The sequence below is a fragment of the Pleuronectes platessa genome, chromosome 13, assembly GCF_947347685.1.
Source record: "Pleuronectes platessa chromosome 13, fPlePla1.1, whole genome shotgun sequence".
Lineage (NCBI taxonomy): Eukaryota > Metazoa > Chordata > Actinopteri > Pleuronectiformes > Pleuronectidae > Pleuronectes > Pleuronectes platessa.
In genome coordinates, this window is record NC_070638.1 from 14716484 (window position 1) to 14732901 (window position 16418).

General features: G+C 42.8%; 1 protein-coding gene across 5 annotated transcripts in view; it reads right to left on the reverse strand.

The window, feature by feature from the left end:
* LOC128454829 (SPRY domain-containing SOCS box protein 4) overlaps positions 1-16418 on the reverse strand; it is a 69558-nt gene that overhangs the window by 38523 nt on the left and 14617 nt on the right. The window contains exon 1 of one of the 5 annotated variants that reach the window (XM_053438388.1): positions 6889-7266. The exons of 2 other annotated variants lie outside the window; for them this stretch is intronic. The gene's annotated coding sequence lies outside the window, so the exon portion shown is untranslated. Of the gene's footprint in view, positions 1-5991; positions 6756-6888; positions 7267-16418 lie in introns of those variants that run through there. 2 more of the 5 variants (XM_053438387.1, XM_053438386.1) reach the window with 2 other exon arrangements.

Here is a 16418-nt window from a genome sequence, read left to right on the forward strand (position 1 = left end):
AAATTAGAATGTACATTAGCTGTCATGACTTAGGTCTGTCGATCAACTTATATGGACAGCAGTGTGCACCTGGTGTGTGGGCTGGCTTCATCTGGCTTCTCCTGCTGCACAACTAACAAGCTCCAGTAACTACACTGTGGGTGTGTGTGTGTGTGTCTAACATTGTAAAAGACTAAGACACAGTGTGTGTGGGTGTCAACTGAGCTTTGACTGGGACAGACTGACTTTGAAGTCACACACACACACACACGCACACGCACACGCACAGGAAGCTCAATGTACACACCAGAGATGCATGTGGGCTTTTCTTGTAAAAATTCTGTTGAGGATCTAAAGCTCTGTGTCTAAATATGGACTTATGACCAACAGAAACCAGGTTTTCTAGGTTATGTTGAGCAGTATGTAGTGTACGGGTATGACTGCTTGCTATTGTTTAAGTGGGCCAAACAAGGACAACCAGTGACCTTCAAGGCCCCAGAGAATCAGGACTATTAGCTCCCCAGTCATCCCATCTCCATGTGCTGTTTCCTTTCATCTAATTATTGGCCAGAAAGCTAATAAACATCACTGTTTCCCATTAATTACCTAAACCAGGGGTGGGGAACAATCAGTCTCTGAGCAATAGAAGCAGCTCAGAAGAGAAAAATTCTCAGAAAGGTTTTTCTATGTGACAAAAGAAAACAACAAAGAAATAGTTGGACATGTCCCTCAGGATGGTCCCTTCTGTCTGTCAAAGTCAGGGTGGACACAACGCAGTAGCCCCCTAACCCCTAACCCTAACCCATGCAAACTGTCAAGAAAAGAAACGTTGATGCGGATTGTAGCTCTTTCCAAGGGAAATGGACAAATATTCCTCTGTTGAAGTAAAAGACAAGTGTATCTAGTTTGTGGGGACACGCTCGTTGTGATGAAAAAGGCCATTCTCGAGCATCATTACAGCTGAAAACCTGATGAACGGCCTAAGTTGCAAGTGTGGTTGGATTAAGTCAATGCTCTTCAGTGGAGTATGTGCGATCAACAGGCAGCCATGCACTGACATTGACGATGATATGCATGCAAGTTTTTTTTTTTAAACGGCAAAAGGCAAAAGTGTGCACATCCAAACTGGATAAGCACTCGGTGCTGGGCAGAAGCTACGAAAGGCAGAAGTCAAGACATGTCTGCACACCAGTTGATGATCCCACAAACGTTTATTACCTCCCAAGTTACATCTCAGACCAGCGAGCAGGCAGGTTTTGCACGAGCAGCTCAATATCTAAGAAGCTGAAACCTCTTTCAGAAGGAGAAATCTTGAAGGGGTCCCTTGTTCGAAATGTTGTGATATTGGATCACTGCCAAGTTTGATATGAGAAAAGGATTGCCGTCTTTGCAAGGCATGCGTGATGCGGCAAGTACAACTGTAACCCTTTTCATTTTCCTGCTCTGCAAGAACAAACGGCTGCTCTGACATCTGAATATGCCAGAGAGTTTGCAGATGCCTTCAAGTCGCTTGACGAGAGTTTTCAGGACATGAAAAGTAAATAAAAGGCACTGAACATATTTGCATTCTGTTTAATGTGGCAGCAGCTGATGTGCGTGACATCATGCAACTCAAAATCAAACCTCCCCCCAGGCAGCTACCAGCACAGATAGTAGAGAGAGAGGCATATTCCCCTAAATGTCACTGCATTCATTTGAAACAATTGTATTCTTGTTCGAGAAAAAAAGTTATCGAACTGCAACAAAAGCTGTCTCAATATCTGCCAAACTTTGTGACTTGCCCCCAGGGCCATTGAGACAGCAGGCGCTGTCATTTGGAAAGATAGTCACGCAATGAGACATTTGATGAGCTGCAAGTAAAACATTTAATGTTTCTGTTTCATTTATCACGTAGTTTCATTCTGACATAGTGAGGGGTCTGGCTGTGTCTATGTGACTTTTAACGTACAATATGCAACCTCGGGCCACTAGGGGTCTCTCAATGTACACATAAACAAAAGACGTAGTTTGATTACGATCGTGGGAGCTGTTGTCTTCACAGCCATTGCCAATAATAATCTATCTGATGCGACTCAGGCCCAAATCATGTTCACGCATGAGGTAATGTATGAATGTTTTATTAACTTAACAGAGAAAACAGCAACGAATAATCGTGATCATAACCAGTCACCAATACAAACAGTGAATGGAAAAACTGCCCACTGGCTAACTGGCTAGCAGTGTGTTCTTCCTCCATCCTACATTGTTTGCCCAAGAAGTTATAGCAGAGACAGACAAAGACACGGTTAAAGCGGATACGACACAATTAAATGAAACCTTCTCTTTCGCTAGGTTTTGAAAATTGTTGGAAACCTTTTGGATAATGTAAGTACACACGTCAAAAAGTTATATAACATAGGTCTCGTGTTTTCGACATTAGAAATGTTACCTATTATTTCTTTAAGTAAAGAGCTATAAACTTGTGTTTATTCAAACATGTCTCCCTTGCCGATTGGCCAAGCTCAGAATTCAACATGAAAAGCCGCAGAACTCTACTAACAAGGAAACCATTTTCAACAGCAAAGGCCAAGCTAATTTTATCTGCCTCATTATAATAGATTGATTGTAGCGTTTTACTCATCCCTCTCCTCTTGTTTTGCATTTCTACACAAAGACTTTTACTCGTGGGCCTAAACTTAGACCATATCACTTCATCCCCAGCATTACATAACCTATTTTAAAACCACTGCGACCTTATTTGAACTTAAACTGTCATGTTCAATTACAGCCACTTTGTCTCGATTCCGATGACGTCTGTAAATGAATCACAAAGTGGTCACTTCTTCCACTTTCCAATCCTGGGGGGGGGACATATTGGCAACATATTGTATAAAAAGCAGTGCTCCAATTCAACACACACACACACACACACACACACACACACACACACACACACACACACACACACACACACACACACACACACACACACACACACACACACACACACACACACACACACACACACACACACACACACACACACACACACACACACACACACACACACACACACACACACGCACACACACGCACGCACGCACGCACGCACGCACGCACGCACGCTACCATCCTCTCTACATTGCTGACATTCATTCCTGGGCACAGAGGTAGACATAAACTGTGCCGTCTGAATCCTAACATGATGTCAAAATACAGACACGGACTCCAGAGTGCGACTTTAGACTCATCTTAGAGCTGATGAGAAGAAGCAGTCCACTCACCGCTCTTTTATTAATCCTCCTCCTCTATCTCACCAGCTTTCTACACCTGTTCTCACTCATCTTTCTGCTGCTTTCTTTTCTGTCCTCCGCTCTATTTCTCTCGCTGTGTCTGTCTCTCTTTCTCTCTGCCTCACTGTACAAGTAAGTCCATGGATACTACAGCAGAGCTGCCATCCTATCAACTGCTCTCTGGGGCTTGCCATCAAAGGCCACACAAAATGCCCCAGCGTCTACCAGGCGGCTGTCAATGCAAGCTCAGCATGCAGGAAAAGCAAAGTCTGCAAAACACAGAACACAAAAAAATTCATACGCATCTGCATTCCTACATATTACTCACTGACGGCCACCAATTCCCTGGCAAAGATATGAAATTAACTATATATGTGTTGTGAAGGAAATTACCTTCATACACAAGTGGATAGTTGCCTTTGCCGTGATTTCCCTGATGCATCACTTTCGTGTATATTCCCATTCCAGTCATCGTCTCCCTAATGAATCACGTTGCCTCCTACACATCTTCCCCCTGTGACGGCATTAATCTGCTCTTGAAATTGTACAATTCCAGTGAAAACTTCCCCCGCTCTTTGTCTTGAATACTGAACTTCAATCGTTGGTGTCTGAGGAAATGAAAGTTAATAGTTCCCTTAAATAAGATAGAAATATATTTTTACTGATTGACACACACAAGATATATGAGCACACAGTTAGGAGCTGTGCTGCTAACTTCTTATATTTCCCTCATTCCTGATGTGACACCTTAAAATCCATGGTGCCCTAAGGGGAGACCATTAGTGCTACAGTGATGGAGCACACCTTAACAGAAACCTATTAATCTGTCTCTCACACATATATGGATACGGATACACAGACACACATACACACCTATGTATATATGGCCTTGGCGGTGCCATCAATAAAGCTCTCTGGAATTGCATGAGATTCAGGAGGCAGATTAACAACCCCGGCAGTAATGAAACTGAATCAAATGCTGCCTGAATATGAGGCGCTGCCTCTGCATCATTCACTAAACCCTGCTTTCGCAAGAGTGTGATGAAATGTCCCACACTAGTACGTTATGACATCCGACATGGCATTTCAGATGGTAATTTTCCTTGGAATGGAGTGGACGGTTGTAGTGAGGGAGAGTGAGTAACTGAAAGTCATAAAACTTTACTGATAATGAGTTTAAGTTATTTATTAAGATATAATTTAACACCAACCTCTTCAATAACTGATTGAGGACCAACTGTACATTAAACCAAAACAAATCAATCCTGACCTGGTGGTCGGCTGCAATATAGGTCATAAACTGATTCCTCCATGTTAGTGGATGGGACATAGACCAAAAAAAGGTTTTCTGTCATTTTAGGTACTTTTTTTGGAGTATGTTAGGTTTCAATTAGTCATTTGATGCTATAAAAATGGGATGAAACAAAAGGATTGGCAGCTGAGACTCACTCAATACAAAAGCTCCATCCTGATCGCGACTGTGCACACTGTAACTCTGAATGTGCAAGCTGGCAGCGTCGTCTATCTTTACATACAGTCTATGCAACAATAGAGGGTCATTGCTCCTTGTGTGACTAAAAACGATAAACATTCATGAGCCTTTATTTGCTTTTCTCTGTGTTGTAAATTTACCATATTTGGGTTGTAGATGGGTGGTCAAACAATCAAGCATTTTAAATTCATCAATTTGTGCTCTGATGGTGTGAGAAGTGCTTTTTACCTAAAATTCATGACATTATAAAGACTAAACCCTTCATCGAAATAATGGATTCTCTGTGACACACACACTCATGTTTCACGATTAAGGCACTTGTCTCTCTCACTACAGTGTTCTCCAGAATTTCTCTTTGCAAAGTGGAACATAGGCTGTGCCAGGACATTTGACATGGAGAAGCAGATCCATACACACACACGCACACACACGCACACAAACAGTGTGACACCAGGACAACTCCCGACTGTTCTCAAATTACAACAGGAGAAAGAGAGAAAATAAATTACAAACAGTGGCTGAACAGAGCGATTATTTAAATGAAGGGACTAACTCAAAATAGGCAGAGGCTGCGCTGGAGAAAGGTTTTGTGGATTTGAGTGAAATAAGAGCGAGAGAGAACACAAACAATAGAAGAGATGGCGAGAGAGAAAAAGGGAGAGAAAGAGAAACGGGTCAGCAGCTGACAAAACAAAAGGATAAAGTCAGAAAGGAGAGCTGCTATCTCTCTATCCCAGGATGGACCACACAAATACACCCCCCCCCCCCCCCCCCCCCAATCCACAGACTAAACACAGCACAGTGAAAAGAGGCTACTGCAGCCGGCGCAGGAGTGAGCAGTCAGATTAGGGGTGTTTGTAACATATAGACAAACAGTGTGTTCAAAAATAGAAAGAAAGATCTATCCTATTATTGTGAGTGAGCGGGGGGGAATCCTACGGTAGCTTATCCCAGAACCCTCCACTCTCTTTATCTCTACTGAACAAAAGCAGACACGCACTGACACACACACACTCACACACACACACTCACACTCACACTGGGGTATCCCAGTTGGCCAGCTGGGGCCTCGAGACCATTAAGGAAATTAAAGGTGACAGAAGATGAGGGGGGGGAGGGAGGGGGAGAGGCTGAGTGCACGGCAGCATCCACTGGAGACAAATATGCTCCAGAGTGAATCGTCACAAAGGTTAACAGCAGCAGAGAGAGGGCTGAGCTGCCCTAATGTAAACAGAATAATAAACTCACACTCACAGCTACTTTAACCCAGAGGCGTGGATCAAATATCCCAGTGCAGTTAGTCCACTTCTTCCACACGCGTTCCTGAAATAGCAACAATCTCTTTCACAGGAGACACACAAGAACTCCAGCGGTGACACCCTACACCTTGTGGACAGGACAACGGATGGAGCCGCTCACAGTGAATCCCCGGCGTCTTGTCTCATGTCTCTCGGCGTGAAGCCGTCCAGCCAGAGTCCATGTTCAGATCCAGACTGCAGCCAAAGAACACCGCCTGAACTCCTCCAGCCAGCCGCCGGCAGCGAGAGAGGAAAAGTGCGAGCAGAAAGGAGGAAGAGGAGACCATCAGCCAGCGAGTGAGTCTGAGACAGAAAGAGAGAGACTCCCTCTTTCCTCAGAGGGCTGCCCACCCTTTCTCTCCCTCCTCCTCCCTTGTTCCCTCCCTCTTTTCCCCTCCCTGGAGCTTATCTGTCCTGAGGCTTCACTTCTTCCTCAACCCCCGTCCTCCCTCCAACTCTTAAGTGTGTGTTTCCACGGAACCGTTGTCACGGCCGCTGACAACTACAGCTGAGAGCAGAATTTCTGTCCCGCTTTCAGTTCCCCTCTTCAGTCTCTCAGACGGAGAGAGAGAGAGAGAGAGAGAGAAAGAGAGAGAGAAAGAGAAAGAGAGAGAGAGACATGAAGGGCGGAAAGCCGATCCCCTCTGATCTCATCAAGCAAAGTTACCAACAGCAACCACACAGACAGACAGACAGGCAGGCAGACAGACAGGCACTCCTCCATACATCCCCCCTTCCTGACTCCCCTCTTCTTACCAACCAACAAAACCAACCCAACACTACCCCCTCTCTCCAAAACACTGCCACACATGTGCAAACACACACACACACACACACACTCACCTACATGTGTCGCTCCTGCTGCACGAGTGAAGCATTTGCACTTTTTAGTCCTTAGGGTGAGTAACGGAAGTCATTTTAAGGTTAAAGTTCAAAAATACAAATATCACAGAGGAACAGTCCTTTGTAAAGAAGTAATGGAGAGAAAGGCCTCTGTCATCATGAGGTTTTTGTTGCAGGGCACAAACTGTTCCTGTTTCCCCACTTAACATTTCTGCAATTAACCTGACATCCTGTCCTGTCTGGGCGAGGACCTGCACTGTTTTGTTCTGCTCTCCGTTCTTTCCTGTTGTCATGTTGGGTATTTGCCCGCATCTGAACATTACTGCATAACTCGGCTGTGAGGTGATGTGATGACTAAGTTCATTTATCATCCTTTTCCCGCAGCTACATCAGTCATTCACAAAGTTGGGGAGGTGAGGAGAGGATTTTGAAAAGCACATGCTTGCTTGCTTGCTCGCACTCACTCTCTCTCTCTCTCTCTCTCTCCCTCCCTCTGTTTCTCTCTCTCTCAACTAGAGCTTTTCATCTCCATGTGGAATTATAAAAACAAAGCCACAGAAACGTGAACAAATGCTTGCACGCTCACACATACACCAACACTTTCTGTAGTTCACGGCCACATGTGCATGCTTGTTCTTTTTGCATGCAGACACAAACAGTTACAGTGGTGAGACAGACATCAGTGTCTGCAGTCAGGCCCAGCCAGCTGACTTCCTGTAAAGACTTCCTTTTCCCAGGGCTGCAACCATCAGGGAACCAAACTCAAACGCAACACCACCTCTCCCACATTACCATGACATCACATGTCCGCTGAGGCATTCAAATGTAATACGCAGTCAGGGAGAGTTGCAGGAATTGTGGTATGTGCCGGACTATTTTTCAGCCAGGACCACTAAAATCTGGTGTCCGCAGGCTGGTAATCATTGAGAGCCAAGAAACGGACTGACTCATAACCTTTAATAAAATGCCGAGTTGATTCAGAGTTGCTGCAAGTTAAATTTAGTAATTTTGAAAAACCAGGATAGCGGTTTCTGGTGTTTGTGCTAAGCTACGCTAACCACGTACTGGAGGTATTTCACAAACACATTAAAGGACCTGTGCGAACATATGATATATCTGAAGAAATAATTTGGGCCTAACCGTGCTTGACCTGAACCCAACAGTAATTTAGACTGATGTTTTCCAGGTTACAGGAACGACCAGTTTAAACAATCAAAGTGAGCCAATGTGACCAAACCAGAATATAATTTTTTTTTTAAAGTGTGAACCAAGCCAAAGGCTTCGACTGGGTATCTACACTCTTGATAAATATGCCTTTGATTTCCCCATCTAGTAATCTCATCTGGTTTCCAAAGATGTTGATTAAATGTATTTGTATGTGCAAATTGCATTGTGTAAATGTATGATGCATGTCTAAACTTCTTACAATCTGGAACTTTTATGTAAAAAGAAGTAAACAGAATGCATGTACTCGACTTAAAACACAGATGTTCCGGTAAGAACAAAATTAAATATACACAAAATCAGTGAATTGGCATCATTCAGACTGAGAGCTGGAAAAGTGAAATGTGTCGATCTGTACAAACACAAACAGGCAGTATGGATCACCTGAAGCAGACATGTGGGTTAGACTCGTAAACGTTACCGCCCATAACATAAATAAGCACGCTAGCACACACACGCGCACACAAACACACACCCTCGCGGACACACATACACACACTTCAAACTCCTATCTGACTCATTATTCTCGACCGCAGCTGCGGTCAGTGCTTTTGAATGTGAGCAGTCAGTGTAGGATTAACATAATACACACAGGTAGGGAGGAATGAGGAGGGTTTTTTGAATTAATGTTAGAAATCTGACAAAGATTCTGAGGCCCAGGAAGTCACGCTGCTGTGACGGCAAATTCAGATTTTATGGTTTGGGGGAAATATTTCACTGATGATTATATCTGTGAAATAAAGGTTTAGTCCTTTTTGGAGTGATGCTCTAATTGGGATTTGAAGCATTGCTTATGAATGCACATGAAATATGTTTTAATTCTTGCTTGTTTACACTAGCCTAATTGCTGTAATCCTATCACTTCCATTGTGGAATCCTGCTTCCTGCAGAAATCCATCAAGGCCAATTAAATGTTGTAGCTTCAAAGTCCTATAGGATTGTGGAAGCTTGGTGCATTAGACACGATGGGATCAGCATTTAAGAAATGTTAAGTCTCCAATTACAAATGACTACATCCTCAGGTTTATGCAATTGTTTACAACAAATGTATAGTTTAATTTAAATGTAGAATATAAGCCTCCCAATTCTGATAGATTAGGGCCTTTTCCAGGGTTTAATTTTGGGAGGCTTTACTTCAAGCCAGTGATCACCAAAATTTAAAGAATGTAATTTTCGTGAGAAAATGAAACAATTACATCTAAAAAGGTAGATTCCTCGGTTTATCTGACCATTGTAATGCTTTGTATATCTGTTTATTTGATTATAAATACACTTGAAAACTTTAGTTTAAGTTAAATAACTGTTTATTGTCTTATTTGTGCACAGAGAAAAGTTGTTATAGTAGTAGTAATAGTAGTAGATGTTTATGTGTAGAGTCTTACATGTAATATTTCTAATTGGCCCTTATCATCAAAACGCTCTCAAATCTCATCAATACACCCACTCGCTTGCTTATATCAGTTCACTGCTTCATCAATTTAAAACAAACTACTGTACATTTCTAAGTTATTCTACAGCCTAATAAAGTGCTTCAACCCTACGTCTATCATCCTGAATGAGAATCTACAGATAAAGGTTCAAACAGAGGATGGAATCTGTGGTTCATCCCCCATCATCTCAGCTGGAACCTGCCATAAATTGCCCCGTGATTTTCTACCTCAAGGCACATTCACACTTAAGGGACCCCATGGGGTCTGGGGACATGTGCGTATGTGTGTGTGCGTGAGTGTGTGAGTTAATCTGTAGGACAATGGGGGCCCTGTCCCCCACCCCACACACTCAAAATTAGGGCTTGGGGCCTCACAGCTGAGCAGCTTACTCACAATAGAAACTGGAGGCGTGTGTGCATGTGCATTTGTGTGTGTGTTTGTGTGTGTGTGTGTGTGTGTGCGTATACTTGTAATTATATATTTGTGAGGACCATTTTGAGCATAGACCCTACAAAGTGAGGACATTTTTCTAAAATGAGGACATAATGGCCAGTCCTCACTTTTTCAAAGGCTTATTTGAGGGTTAAGTCTTGGTTTTAAGGTTAAGGTTAGAATTAGGTTTGGGTTAGGGTAAGGATTAAGGTTAGGCATTTAGTTGTGTTGGTTAAGGTTGTGGCAAGGGGCTGGCAAATGCATTATGCCAATGCATGTCCTCACTAAGATAGAAGAACAAGAATGCGTGTGTGCACTGCCTCCTGCAAACACGTGTCAAACACAAAGCCATCCAACTGTCCACATGGCCCAGGGGAGTGAGCCAGATCCACAGAGAGGGGACGGATAGATAGATGGACCGAGGGGAGGAACAGGAGTGCAGAAGAAAGGAAAAGGGAGGAAAGGGAGTCAGAATCATGCAGCCTCAGGGTGAAGGGTGAGGACAGTGAGAGGGAGAGAAAACCAGTCGATGGTAGAATTACCTTGAGCAGATGGCAGAGAAAGAGCATCACAAGCACCAACAGTCGGGTCAAGGTAATATGAAAAAGGTGCGATTGAGGACACTCTGGGTTAGTTTGTGTTCAAGCAGTCAGCTGTTTCTTTGACCTGTGGATCTAAATACACAAAAACATTGATATTCCTGTCCTCCTGCCAGAGCCTTGTCTTTCTCTACCTGTGAGGATATTCCTGAGGAGAGGAGGACACAAGCATGGAGCTATTATATCATGTGAACACCAAAGAGAGTGTTCACTTCTCTCCTTTCCCTCTCACATACACATTGATACACACACGGCCAATCCCAGTACAGCAGGTAGGCATTAATACAGCCTGGCTGCACAATCAATGATGGTAAATGGAGGCAGCGGGAGGGACAGACAGCAGTCTGCTGCTTTCACCCCCCAGCCCCCCAACCCCACCCCCACCTCTCTCTCTATTAAAACAAAACCTTTCCACGTCTTCTGTCATTATAGGGAAGCTCGCTGAATGACTCACTGTCTCACTTTGTACGGCACACACACTGCTTTCTCTCTCTTCAATGACACCATCACTGGGCATCAGTCCCTTCTCGCTGCTCAACATGCAGTATCTCTGTTCGTCTGAGGCCTCGTCTTCACTAATGAAGACTTCTCTGCAAACCATGTGTTTATGTACAAAGATTGTTATCTACACTGGAGCAGCAACTTTTATCAAAGTTTGTTATTTTACAATCTTGGGGTTTTGTACTGCACTCAAGCCAATTTTCACCGAAATTTATTTTACTAGTTAAGGGCTGGGTGATATGGCCCGAAGTTCAGTCGATCAGTCAATATCCATGATTATCACAATAAAAGTCAAATTATGATTTTTTTCTTAGTTGTCTAAGTGAAGATTGTGGTTTTAAACTCTTCACAACACTTGATGAAGAGCAAAACCTTTTACACATCTGAGGTAAAACATTATAACCAATCATGTAGAGCCAGACCGATTGATTGGCTGGTAATATTGGGCAATATGGACCTTATACAGACATTGATTTTTATAATTGCAGATATGCTCGAACATGAACATGTTTATTTTCTTGATATTCATACAAATTATATAGCAAAATTCTCAAAACTCTTTGTATGACAGCACAGGATCATATAACATATCGTATCATATCTTAGCATTTTCTGTTTACACGGGATCAGTATTTCCAAATTAAATTTCTAATTTAGACCGATGACTATTTTTCAAGACTATTTTCTTTCAGTGGTTTAACACTGGCCTTCTGTTGAATTAATTTCTCCCTCACTTTTATAGCTGCCCAATGGTCTTTCTTCCCCTTCCTCATCCCTGCCCTCCTCTCCCTCCCTCCAGCCCTTCATCTCTCCCATGTCCTCCCTTTCTTTTCTCCCCCTCTCTTCTACCCCTTATTTCTGCCCATTCATCCATCAATCCAGCACCTCCTATCCTCCCACCATTTTTCTTTCCACAATTAATCTTCCCCTCTTTTTCAAACATGCCCCTATTCCTCCCTTCTCTGCCCTCTCTCTGCCCTTTTCTCCAACATCTGCTGGTCCGCTCCTCTTGCTGATGACTCCTTGTTGCCACGTGCCAAATCCTCCTCTCGGGGTCCCAGAGAGACCCTAAATCATTAAAATGCACGAACACCCACACACATCGAATGGTGATTGGTGGCTTTCTCCCTCTCACAGTGAGTGAGAAAAGCACACAAATTCAACCTTTGATTGCAGACTCTCATTTACATGGCTGTATCATTTGTCAATTAAATGTCTTATAAAGGCCAAATCCTCTAATTAAATGGGCCTGGACGACTTGTGCAGAGAATCTCAACAGATTCAAAATTGGCACTCTAAAGAAGCTTATTACATTACAGCTACAGATACTGACATTGGGTTTAGGGTCAATGCTGTGAGAAAATACACTGAGATCAGCTAATTTTAACGTTTCTTCTTTTTTAACAAAATAAATAGATCACATACTATAGGTGTCCTAAACTTAACTCGGAAAACTTAAAGGTGTCTTTGTCAGAGGAAGTAATATGAATCTATTGGCCAACCTGCAAGGCCAGAGGTGTCACCGGCCAATCATATTGTATATTCAGCGTACATCAGGCTGTAACAGTAAAGCCATTTCTACCATATTATAATATACAGCAGCTTTTTTATATGTACAATATCTCTAGCTCATTATTTTCTGCAATGGACTGTCCAAATACATTTACGTCACCATGTGTAAGAAATCCATTTAAATCAATTTGAATAAAAATCAAAAGACATAGTTTCCTACAGGACTCATCCTCTGGTACATCCTCCATCTTCTCAGCTGACATTGGGTGAGAGGAGCCCTCACCCAACCCTAACCCCTGACAGGTGAATCACAGAGCCAACATACAGGGACGAACAACCACTCACACTCACACCTATGGTCAATTTAGAGTTTCCAATTAACCTAACCCCATCAGCATGTCTTTGGGCTTTGAATGGAAGCTAGAATACCTGGAGAAAACCCATGCAAACATGGGGAGTACACGCAAAAGCGACTGTGCTACTGATTACCACTGCATCAATGTTCTCTTCAAGTTCAGTGTTGATTTTTGTAATTCATCACATCCAAAGCACCAACACATCCGCTGGTCCTGGTGTCTGTACCTCACCGATCATGCCTATGCTTCAAGCCCACGTGTTCAATTGCACATTTGTTGTGTATCTGCACAAGTTGTGTTTCTACTGAATCAGCCACTGTTTAAAAAATCTCGAGTCATGACCTAAAATAAAGACACCAGGTCAGATTCATGCAGATAGGCGATCAGATGGAGAAATACAGACAGGGACAGAGGTAGTCATTGGAGAGAGATACATTATCTCAACCCAGACACACACACACCCACAAGGAACAAGCTACTAGACAGCAAGCACAACAAAAGGCTTGCAGGCTCAAGGCCATGGTGTTTCCTTCACTATCAGACAGAAATTGCGGAGCAGATTTGCATTTATCTTTTGTCAAACCTTTAATATTGTAATGCTATAGACCAAAGCAGAAAATATTGAGTTTATGTGTGTAGGTGTGGAACACCATTCTCATCCATTCATTTAATAAAATGTACTTTTGCCACAATGATGGCTTTAAAAACTTTCCTGCTATCAAAAATTAACCTTTTTAAATTCATGTTTGGGTCGGAAATCGAACAGGTCCACCTCAGCATGTCCAGGCTCTCTGTCATCTTCATCGACTAAAACTGAAAATGTTTACGTATTCCTTTGACTTAGATCCGACTAAAGCCGACTAAAAACTGAAAAAAAATGTATAACAGGAAAAAGATTACATTTAAAAGTAGCCAACAAGACGAGCATACAGTAAAAATCTGAGTAATAGCAGCCACATAGGCAGACTTGGTATGGCACAGGACTCAGCTCAGGACACACAGGAGATGACAGACGTGTGAAGAAGACCTGAGTGGCTCGAAGCAGCCTTCTGGAAAACACAGCCGCACAGCCAGCACTTTCTCAGTCCACAGCAACTTAGCAGCTTATGGCAGCTCCATTTCCTTCCTTGACAGACTGGTAGTCAGCACCAGGCCCTAACAGTAATCTACTTTACTTTGAGATTAGCAGCTTTTTGCTAGGTGTCACTCTCTTCGTCTATCTGTCCATATCTGTCTCTCTCCTTCACTACACCATTCATTCTCATAGTTCTGCTCTCATGTAGTGTACTTCTACAGGAAAACAAACACAGCAATGCTCACTGGTCTGTAGCTTGCATAGACTGTATATAAAGATGGATATCCCATCTCCACTTCCACCCAGTACCCAGAAATGAAGCCAAAATATCCTGGATACAAACCTCCTGAATCATGCACATTTTGGGCCAGAGTCAGTGGCATTTGAGGCATGAAACACTGGCTTATTCAATTACTACCTTAATAATTAGAGAGTGGTTTGTGCACTCGTTTGTGTGTCTAGTTATTCTCCAAAAGTTCTGCCCTTTTCCCTCCTGTCCAACACAAGGGACAGGCTTTTATAGGGACACAGTTTCTCTACTGCTCGTCATTTTAATTATTAAACGGATCATTTCAATAGCAATTAAAGGACCGATAACCCAAGAAGCTATTGTACCTCTAATAACTAATATTACATGGACATTTTACTTCACCGAAAGCACTGCAGGGTTTTCACCACATACTTTATCACTGCTCTGTGATATTCATTAACCCTGCCTCAGCTCAGTTTTCCTTTCTTTGTGTGGGAGTGCAGTGTCTGCTCCTCGTTGTGCTGCAACTGCTGAAGTAAAAACAACTACAAGCTAAAAAACCACCTACTTTATCATTATGTCAATAGCAACTAAGAAAATCAATAGGGATTTGCATGCACAATGCAATTAACATTAGATGAAGGTGAACTTTTCCTTCTGCTGGCCACTGAGTCCGGGTCACATAATACGAGCTAACACTGTCAGTAGCCTGAGGCCGACATCTGCCTGCACGCCTGGCCGTCTCTCATCATGTCAGTAACCTCCTTTACCTCTTTCATTTTGCAGTTGTTTTGTTGACTTTGGACTATGTTAGTTCCTCCACCAGGTTGCTAAAGCCCATTTTCCACTAATCAAAAACCCCACCAACCACCAAAAACATCTTTGAAGGAAACATGACACATTGGTGAACACAGCAATTTCTTCATACCCATTTTGGCAGTCTAGACACTGCACCTTATCCCGGCGCAACGTTATGACCTGCTTTGAAAATCTGGGTCTTCAAGCACATAGTGTGTACCGTTGTAATACCTTGGAAAACAATTATTTTATCCATTTCGTGCAAGGTGCAACACTCAAGACAGCGAGGTTTCCGGCTTATTGGTTACTGGCACATTTGGTTCCGGCTTATTGGTTGATAAAACATCCACACTGAGAGTGACCGAGCGTCAGTAAACATTCAAACACCGCAAGCGCAAAGTGAAGCATTTTACTTCTGTGCGGTCAAGTCAAATGAAGCCAGACCTTTGACCCGGGTAATGAGAGGAGAACCATTACAAACTGAGGAAAACTCAGTGCAGCGAATCCCCATACATCCAAACTGCCTCTGCTGAGGGGAAAGGTCAAACTGACGTCCTTCTCAAAACAAAAGACCTCGGCTCATTATACATCAACCCCACAGAAAACAACCTATACATATATATATATATATATATATATATATGCCAGACGATGCAATGTTGCCATGACAACTACATCATTAGCGAGGAGGCACACACATTGAGAGACGGCCAGGCGTGCAGGCAGATGTAGGCCTGTAGTGAGGAAGTCTCCACCAAAGTGTGAGAATAAGAGAGAACACGCAGAGCTGAATATAATAAATAACAAGCTCCTCATCAGCTGCTTTATTGTTTTCCATATCTGCTCTGCTTTCCTCTACGCTCCATCTTCCTGTCATTTTTCCACTTCCTCCTTCCCCCTTGACTGGACCAAATATTTCCCATGGGCCCCCCGGCTGAGTAAAATCATCTATTACGGCGGGAACCTTCGATTATGGGATGGTTGCAAGCTTTTACAAACAAATAAATAAATAAGATACAGGAAGAACATCCGGCTAACAACTGAATCAGCATCGATGTCAAACACAAAACACTCAGACTTTAACTCACTCCTTAAAACTGGTCTCATATCAAAACGTAAAGCACGGATACATTTAAAATGTGTGACGTTGCTCTTTTTGTGAAATACTTTTTGTGTCAATGGTCACAAACTCAAGGCTTGAAATAGTTTGTGTGAAGTCAGCTTCTCTCATTTAAGTTAAAGTAAACCACAAACAAAAGATGTTTTCAGACATGAGCTCTTGATAATTTTCATACCGAGTGTTCACATATAAAGTACACAGTCGATCGTCTGGATCGGACGTGTTCACAAAACAGGA